We start from the raw sequence: 9058 nt of genomic DNA, 5'->3' as shown, positions 1-9058 counted from the left end.
ATAGTCTGAGTACTCATGACTGCCGTGAGCTTCTCCGAGATGTTATCCAATTTTCGCTCAGAGAGCATAGTCTGAGTGCTCACGACAGCCTTGAGCTTCTCCAAGATCTTATCCGTGCTGCGTTCAATGGGCCCATTTTGAGAAGTCGCGACTCGTCCCATCATTTCAATTACAGCGGGCAGCCTTGTGGGGTTTTGAACAGCTGATTCCGCTTTCTTTAATCTTCAATAAGCCAGGGCCAAGCCAGCTCCAATCAGCAACAACCATGTTATCATGGTTCCAAAAAGGTAGATGTCGTCAATGTCCTCGATCGACAGTCCCACCAGGCACACGACCCTCCAGTTCTTCCACCCGTCCATCGTGTATCCGGCAGGGAACGTCCCTCCAGGACACTCGGGCTCACCCGAGCCCAGGCTTTTCCTTGAGAAGAGGGTGTCAGTTGCATTCAGGGACCAGTTAATCAAATCCATAATTCCTCTTTTAGGTTTTAGAGAACAGACAGTGAGAGTGTTCCAGGGCAAAAGTAGAAAAAGCAGGTGAGACAAGACAAGGACATTGAGAAGCCAAGCAGAGAAGATAAGGGAGAGGAGAAAAGTGCGACCGCTTTCGTCCAGAGCCAAACAAACAAGATGAACTTACAACAAAAGATTTGCCTGCTTCACTTGTCAATTCAATTTTATTTACATAGTGCCAAATCCCAACAACAGTTGCTCCAAGGTCCAGGTGGGGAGGGGACCAGAGAAAACTACAGAGTCCGGCATTGTTTTGGCAAAGTTACCCACCCATTTAATATTTAGTGACCTCCAATTGACTTAACTGCTCTACTCCCTCTACACTTCAGACTGTGTGGCCACCCATGGCTCCAACACCATTGTGAAGTTTGCTGACGACACAGTGGTGTTGGGTGCCATCTCCACCAACGATGAGACGGCCTACATGGATGAAGTGAAGAATCTGGCATCATGGTGCCAGGACAACCACCTCCAGCTGAACGTCAGCAAGACCAAGGAGCTGGTGGTGGACTTCAGAAGGAGTCGGCACAGAGACTACAAGCCCATTATCATCAATGGAGCTCCAGTGGAGAGGGTGCAGTCCTTCAAGTATCTTGGTGTCCACATCTCCTCAGACCTGACATGGGCTGCCCACATTCAGGTCCAGACCAAAAAGGCTAGGCAGCGCCTGTATCACCTACGACAACTGAGGAATTTCAGGGTCTCTCCAAAGATCCTCAGGATTTTCTATACAGGCGCTGTGGAGAGCATCCTCACACAGAACATGACATCGTGGTTGGGAACAGCTGTGTTAAGGACCAAAATAAATAAACTTTAAAATAAAAAAGTGCCTTGAGAAAACTGCTATTGTGCCTTATATACAGTGGGGCAAAAAAGTATTTAGTCAGCCACCGATTGTGCAAGTTCCCCCACTTAAAATGATGACAGAGGTCAGTAATTTGCACCAGAGGTACACTTCAACTGTGAGAGACAGAATGTGAAAAAAAAAATCCATGAATCCACATGGTAGGATTTGTAAAGAATTTATTCGTAAATTAGGGTGGAAAATAAGTATTTGGTCACCTCAAACAAGGAAAATCTCTGGCTCTCACAGACCTGTAACGTCTTCTGTAAAAAGCTTTTCTGTCCCCCACTCGTTACCTGTATGAATGGCACCTGTTTGAACTCATCATCTGTATAAAAGACACCTGTCCACAGCCTCAAACAGTCAAACTCCAAACTCCGCCATGGCCAAGACCAAAGAGCTTTCGAAGGACACCAGGAAAAGTATTGTAGACCTGTACCAGACTGGGAAGAGTGAATCTACAATAGGCAAGCAGCTTGGTGTGAAAAAATCAACTGTGGGAGCAATCATCAGAAAATGGAAGACATACAAGACCACTGATAATCTCCCTCGATCTGGGGCTCCACGCAAGATCTCATCCCGTGGGGTCAAAATGATCATGAGAACGGTGAGCAAAGATCCCAGAACCACACGGGGGGACCTGGTGAATGACCTGCAGAGAGCTGGGACCAAAGTAACAAAGGTCACCATCAGTAACACACTACAACGGCAGGGAATCAAATCCCGCAGTGCCAGACGTGTTCCGCTGCTGAAGCCAGTGCATGTCCAGGCCCGTCTGAAGTTTGCCAGAGAGCACATGGATGATACAGCAGAGGATTGGGAGAATGTCATGTGGTCAGATGAAACCAAAGTAGAACTTTTTGGTATAAACTCAACTCGTCGTGTTTGGAGGACGAAGAATACTGAGTTGCATCCCAAGAACACCATACCTACTGTAAAGCATGGGGGTGGAAACATCATGCTATGGGGCTGTTTTTCTGCCAAGGGGACAAGACGACTGATCCGTGTTAAGGACAGAATGAATGGGGCCATGTATGGTGAGATTTTGAGCCAAAACCTCCTTCCATCAGTGAGAACTTTGAAGATGAAACGAGGCTGGGTCTTCCAGCATGACAATGATCCAAAACACACCGCCCGGGCAACAAAGGAGTGGCTCCATAAGAAGCATTTGAAAGTCCTGGAGTGGCCTAGCCAGTCTCCAGACCTCAACCCCATAGAAAATCTGTGGCGGGAGTTGAAAGTCCGTGTTGCTCGGCTACAGCCCCAAAACATCACTGCTCTCGAGAGGATCTGCATGAAGGAATGGGCCAAAATACCAGCTACTGTGTGTGCAAACCTGGTAAAGACCTATAGTAAACGTTTGACCTCTGTTATTGCCAACAAAGGTTATGTTACAAAGTATTGAGTTGTATTTTTGTTATTGACCAAATACTTATTTTCCACCCTAATTTACAAATAAATTCTTTACAAATCCTACCATGTGGGTTCATGGATTTTTTTTCACATTCTGTCTCTCACAGTTGAAGTGTACCTCTGGTGCAAATTACTGACCTCTGTCATCATTTTAAGTGGGGGAACTTGCACAATCGGTGGCTGACTAAATACTTTTTTGCCCCACTGTAAATAAAACTGAATCGATGTCACAATCAGCGGGGCTGAGTGTGTGTAGAGTGAATGTGGACCCACATGCAGATGAAACAAAATGTGAAACGTGACTTGAATAACAAAAAACGAGCCATTTATTGAGGCTGGCAAAATAATTGCAAACAAAAGGCAAAAGGTAAGACTAACAATAAACTAAACTGGGTGAGCTAAATTTAAAAAAAAAACCTACAACAGGAACATGGACCTGACATGGGAAAACTTGACACGAACTCTTGGCCTGGAAACAAAGCAGACGATCTGACAGTGACACACTGAAAACAGGACTTAAATGCACAGGACGTGATTAGGGTACTCAGGAACACATGGGGGAACAGCTGACTGACATGAGCCTAATGACAGGACAGGGGAGGTGAAACTAAATATAATGAACAAAGAAAAAAAATTCAACATGGAACCCCAGACTAAAACAAGTCCACAAGACAAGGCAAAAAGTCCAAAACTCAAAGTTTCAGGAGGCTGGCGCGGAGGTTGGCGGTACAACAGTCCATAGTTCATTAGTTCAGGGGGCTGACCCGGACGACAGCAGCACAAGAGTTTACACAGTTCAGGTGGCTGACCAGGAGGCCAACGGCTCAGTAGTTCATAGTTCAAAGGTTCAGGGGGCCGGCCACGAGTCCAACGGTGGTGACTAAGCAGATCAGGAGGCTGACCACACTTGGATGGCTTGGGTGGCGGCGAAGTGGACATATATGAAGACCCTCGGGCGGCTTGGCTGGCAGTCGATGGTGGCGACGAGACCTCTCGGGTGGCTTGGCGGGTGGTCAACGGGTGGTCAATGGTAGTGTGGACGTGGCTTGGGAGGCGTCGTCCTCAAGCTGAGGCATGGCAGGACCAGCCGACTACAGGGAAGCTACTGGTGATGGCACTGCAGGTGGTGGTGGTGCAGGCGACGGCGTGGAAGCCACAGGTGGTGGAGCAGGAGGCTGGACGGGCTCACCAGAACCCCCAGCTGACGTGGCATGAGCCTGGACGGGCTCACCAGAACCCCCAGCTGACGTGGCATGAGGCTGGAGCGGTTCTTCGCACCCTCCAGCAGAGACAGACAGTGGCATAGGAGCCACGGAGCGCTGAATTGGCTCACCTGAGCCTCTAGCGGAAACAGACGCAACCTTCATGATGCAGGAATCCAAAGTACACTGAACATGAGTCTCTGCCTCTGGAACCTTGGCTTCATGTGAAGCGGCTGTGGGAGCAACACTTGAGACAGTCTTTAATTTCACTGAGGCAGAAACATGGTCTTTTCTTCATATGCTCCCCCTGAACAGATAAACACAGCTTCATCATTACAACACTTTGACTGGGCCACAGCATGAGTGTCTCTAAAGTCATGGTAAATGATGGAGCAGTCTTTAGCACAGGTAACACACAGGGAAGCTAAATAATCCTGCTGAGGTATACAACAACCCGTGGAGGGCATCCCCTGCTGCTGAATTACAACGTCTGTAGTATTACTATTAGCCGCCCCATTCATCGTCTCTTTGTCTTTGGATGGTGAACCAGAAATTCCCTCAGTCTCTGATTCTTTGTTGACAAAAACTGTTTGTTCATAGCTGGGCGCACAAAGCCGCAAATCAGAATTGTCATCACTCTCCTCTATAGCAGGTTCATGAGATGCAAAAGCAGTCACTCAATCTGTTAAAAAAGGAGTCTGAGACCAATCAAGTTTATCACCACACTGTAAAATGTAATTCCAGATGTTTGTTATTGTAACATATTATTCTATATCAGTTTGACAATAGATAACTGAAATTGTTGCTATAGCACTGAATTACAAGTTGAAAACAATTACGGCAAAAAAGCTAACTTAAAAACTCATGTCCAGCTAAATCAGCAACTTATGTGAACTTGACAATTTAGTTAAGTTGAGCACAGCAGGGTTCAAAACTTCTTCATGTGACTGCTATCCAGGTGCATCATGGGAAACTGGCGGTTAACAACATGCTCACTTTACTAGGACATTGTCTAATCATCTACATTGGAATCTGCTTTCAAGGTGAGTAACATTGGTTATAACTATGAGGAAAGAGAGCTACAAAATTTGGAAAATGTTTTGAATTTATGGCATGATTTGTGTTTTTCTCTTTTACCGAAATGTTTGCTTTAGCTAATGTTACTTTAGCCAACAAGGTCCAGCTTATGTGTCATGGCCAAACTTAACCTAATAAACTGAATATTTTTTGTGGTTTTATGTAGCACGGACCAAATCAAAAGTATTGTGCCGCTAGCTTTAAGGTTGGATATTAAACCACTGTTGCGATATTAGCAAGCTAACTCTATATTAGACTAGCTTATTTGATATTGTCTCTGTACTTGTAAATTTCTTTCAAGTTCACAGGCTGTTGTATTTTGGTGTAAGTTCATTTTGGCAATATTTACAATAATTGACTAGGTTATGACTGCTATGCTTGTTGTCATCTGTTTACCCCTATGTAATCACTTAAGTTTACTTACTGTTTATTTACTGCTGCCTGCTAAGCTGCTAGAGTGCACTGAGGATTGAGACAAAATATAGTCTACAAACCAGCGTTATATTAGTTTTTATCAGATCGTCCTCCAGTGTGTTTATTTCTTGCAGTAATGATATTTTGCTATTATTTCTTTCCCTGAAATACTTTATCCTTAACATCAGCTCCATTGGACTGATTTTTGAACTCTTGTGATCAGTATGATGAAATTGTGCGAGTTGGCATGCTATACTGCAGAAGTCCCTTGGGTTGTTTCTGATTTTTTTAATTTAATTTCATTTACTTTTGTTTTGTTTTTTGTTTTTGTTTTTTTTTGGGGGGGGGGGGGTGTAATTTAGCTTTCAATTTAAATGCATTCCCTGTGTTGTAACAAAAATAACATTGTTTATAGCTGCAAATTGTATGCAAACACACCTTTATGGCGACAACAATATAATAATAACATATATAACACAAGCGTATCTGTGGGAATCTGTGGGAAGCGTATCTGTAACCGGAAGGTCGCCGGTTCGATCCCCGGGCTCTCTGTCCTGGTCGTTGTGTCCTTGGGCAAGACACTTTACCCTACCGCCTACTGGTGTTGGCCAGAGGGGCCGATGGCGCGATATGGCAGCCTCGCGTCTGTCAGTCTGCCCCAGGGCAGCTGTGGTTACAACTGTAGCTGCCTCCACCAGTGTGTGAATGTGAGAGTGAATGAATAGTGGCATTGTAAAGCGCTTTGGGTGCCTTGAAAAGCGCTATATAAATCCAATCCATTATTATTATTATATATTTTTATTTTTAGGTCTGTGAAGCCAAACTTGATGCTGGGCATTTATTTTTGTCAATGGAGTCAACTGATAAGTTACCTTTTGTGTATTTTTTCATACAGGAAACACCACAGATTATATTGTAATTTAATAGCTCTGTAGAACAAATGATATAAAGATTGTAGTGTCAGGGTACTTCTTAAGAAGTAATATTGCTCTATCGATGATCACATGCAGGTGGCATAAACTAAATATTCAGATATTTTACCAAGAAATGATTCATTAACAAAAGCAATGGAGCAGACTGTTTAGGCTCTTGTTGTTGTAATAACATCCATAACTGAAGGTTTGTCATTAATTTATTTTCACAGGTCTAGATGATCACATCTGTTTTTTTTTTGTTTTTTTTTGTTTTTTTTCATTTAAATGAGGTGAACTTGCAAAGATTGCATTTTTTGGTAGACATTGCTGTCCACTACCTGCATATACACAGACTGTGCACAGTATTTCAGATCTAAAAAAGCCTTACAGGTTAATTTAAGAGATCATGGGGTCACAGAAGGAGTATGTAATGGACTTGCTGGCTTTATTGTAAAAAGCCTGTTGTGTAACTTTAATGAGGCTGTTGGACTAAAGCAATATATTGCTCATCAAGATAAACATCTAAGGAATAAGGAAATTGTTAGTTGTCCTTTTAATCAGTGTTCTTTTACATCCCACATTTACTCCAGTTTTACATCACATAAGAGTTGTTTTCACACTCATTCTGCTTTAAAAGATTTCAAGACGGAGCTTATTGTTCTCTGAACTTCCTTGTTCTCGTAACGGCAGGTAAAGTGCGTATTTTTGTTTGTTTGCTTGTGTGTGTGTGTTTTCAATATTGTGCCTCAGATGATGGTTTGCTTAAATTTAGGTCTCAAAGCATTAAAAAAAATCTGCCTGTACTCCCCATCCCTCTTCTTACATTGCTCAGGCTGTGGCAGAATTTTCCCGTCTTATGTCTGTTGACCTGAAAGGGTCCCTCTTTGCTGGGCTTGACCGATATGGAGAGGTTCATGGAGCTGTACAAAACCAAGAGTGGCATAGGAGGGCTAACTAGGCTCATAAAATGTTTCGATGATGATGTAAGTGTTCAACTGACCCAGAGTCATTGGGCAGCTGGGTAAAGGTGGATGTTGTCATTCAATGCCGGTTCTCTAACCTATCCAGCCATGTCTATATGTTCTTATTTCATGCTGTTGATATAAGTGGAAAAATAAACTGTTACTGATTAAAGAAGCATTGTCTGTGGAGCCACATTCTGATAATGTAGTGTAGCTCCAGTTTGAACATTTCATGTATTCTCAGTCACATTTAACTCAGAGGACAGCCAATATTTAGCACAAGTAAATTTAAATTTAAATTTTTGTTTGCATTTTGCAATTGAAGACGTGCTCTGTTATTTATGAACTTGGTCTTTGTTTAAAGCAAGAAGTGGATTTGTAATGTGGGGGTGCATATCTCATTCCCAAAAAACTTTAACAACTAATAAGTGTTACCCAAAGCCAATCACCATCATCCAAGGCATCAGTATGGCTCATCTTTGGAAAGACATGAATTATAAAGCACAAGGGATATTGTGTATTTTTCCAAGTCAAGTATGGTAAATTATTTTTTTGGGGTTTTTTTTTTTTGTCTTTGAACCCTTTTATAGCCCACAGATATTGAAGACACGTTTACTAAGAGGATGAAAGTTGGCATTGTGATGGTGAAAGAAGACAACATCATCGATGCGTTGGTTGTCCTTGAGGTGGCAGTAGTCCTGTCTAATCTGAGGGATGTCTCGAGTGCTATTTCCATGCTGATGGGCCTTCGTCTTGCTCTCAACATAGAGTATCTAAAGGAAGACCAAAGTACACCTTTAAAGTCATTCAGAGGGTCCTCATGAACATTGGAAGAAGGCAGTGCTCCTCACTTGTGCATGGTCTAAGAAACACTTTTGCGGAAAGCCATGCAGAACTGCAATTGTATGCTCACAGCATACAATTGCCTTACCGTTAAAGACAGTTTTTATTTTACTGTTTGCTTTTCCATACTTGAAATTTCTCCTTATCCTCTGACCACAACCTTGCCAGAAATTAGGCTGGAGATGTGAAGTCCAAACGAGACAGCAAGGGTGAGTGACTAATCTATGACGACGAAGAGGAAACTGGTGAGCTGGGGGGCGGACTGAAGGGAGGCAGGCGTGGCAAACCTCAGTGAGCCAACACGAACACACTCGGGCTCGCAAGGCTGCGGCGGAGACGACTAGTTGTGGGGTTGCTGTGACTGGAAGCCATTACATGACACGACAGTTCCTGGGCCTGCAGCATCTCCTTTATCCTTGTAAAAGCGTCAATTATGGCATGTGAGTCCGGGAGCTGGAAGCCCCACAGGATCTTAGCTCGGTCATTCTCCACCACCCTTGGGGGCATCTCCCATTTTGACCTTGGGACTTCCAGGTTATACTCGGCACAGATGTTCCTGTATACTATGCCGGCCACTTGGTTATGGTGTTCCATGTATGCCTTGCCTGCTAGCATCTTGCACCCTGCTGTTATGTGCTGGATTGCCTCTGGAGCATCTTTACACAGCCTGCACCTGGGGCCTTGCCTGGTGTGATAGACCCCAGCCTCAATGGATCTTGTGCTTAGTGCTTGTTCCTGTGCTGCCATGATTAGTGCTTCCGTGCTGTCTTTCATTCCAGCTTTGTCCAGCCACTGGTAGGATTTCTGGATATCAGCCACCTCCTCTATCTGCCGGTGGTACATACCATGCAGGGGCCTGTCCTTCCATGATGGTTCC

The 9058-nt window shown here is 43.9% G+C and overlaps 1 pseudogene; it reads left to right on the top strand.

The window, feature by feature from the left end:
* Positions 1 to 291: 291 nt before the first annotated feature.
* LOC146644382 (uncharacterized) lies at positions 292 to 8275 on the top strand (annotated as a pseudogene).
* The last annotated feature ends 783 nt before the right edge of the window (positions 8276 to 9058 follow it).

The sequence above is a fragment of the Rhamphochromis longiceps genome, linkage group LG22 (assembly GCF_057381845.1).
Source record: "Rhamphochromis longiceps isolate RC_006_pf linkage group LG22, R_longiceps_female_GT1.1, whole genome shotgun sequence".
Lineage (NCBI taxonomy): Eukaryota > Metazoa > Chordata > Actinopteri > Cichliformes > Cichlidae > Rhamphochromis > Rhamphochromis longiceps.
The sequence above is the reverse complement of the archived record's forward strand: the minus strand, read 5'-3'. Positions and strand labels throughout refer to the sequence as shown.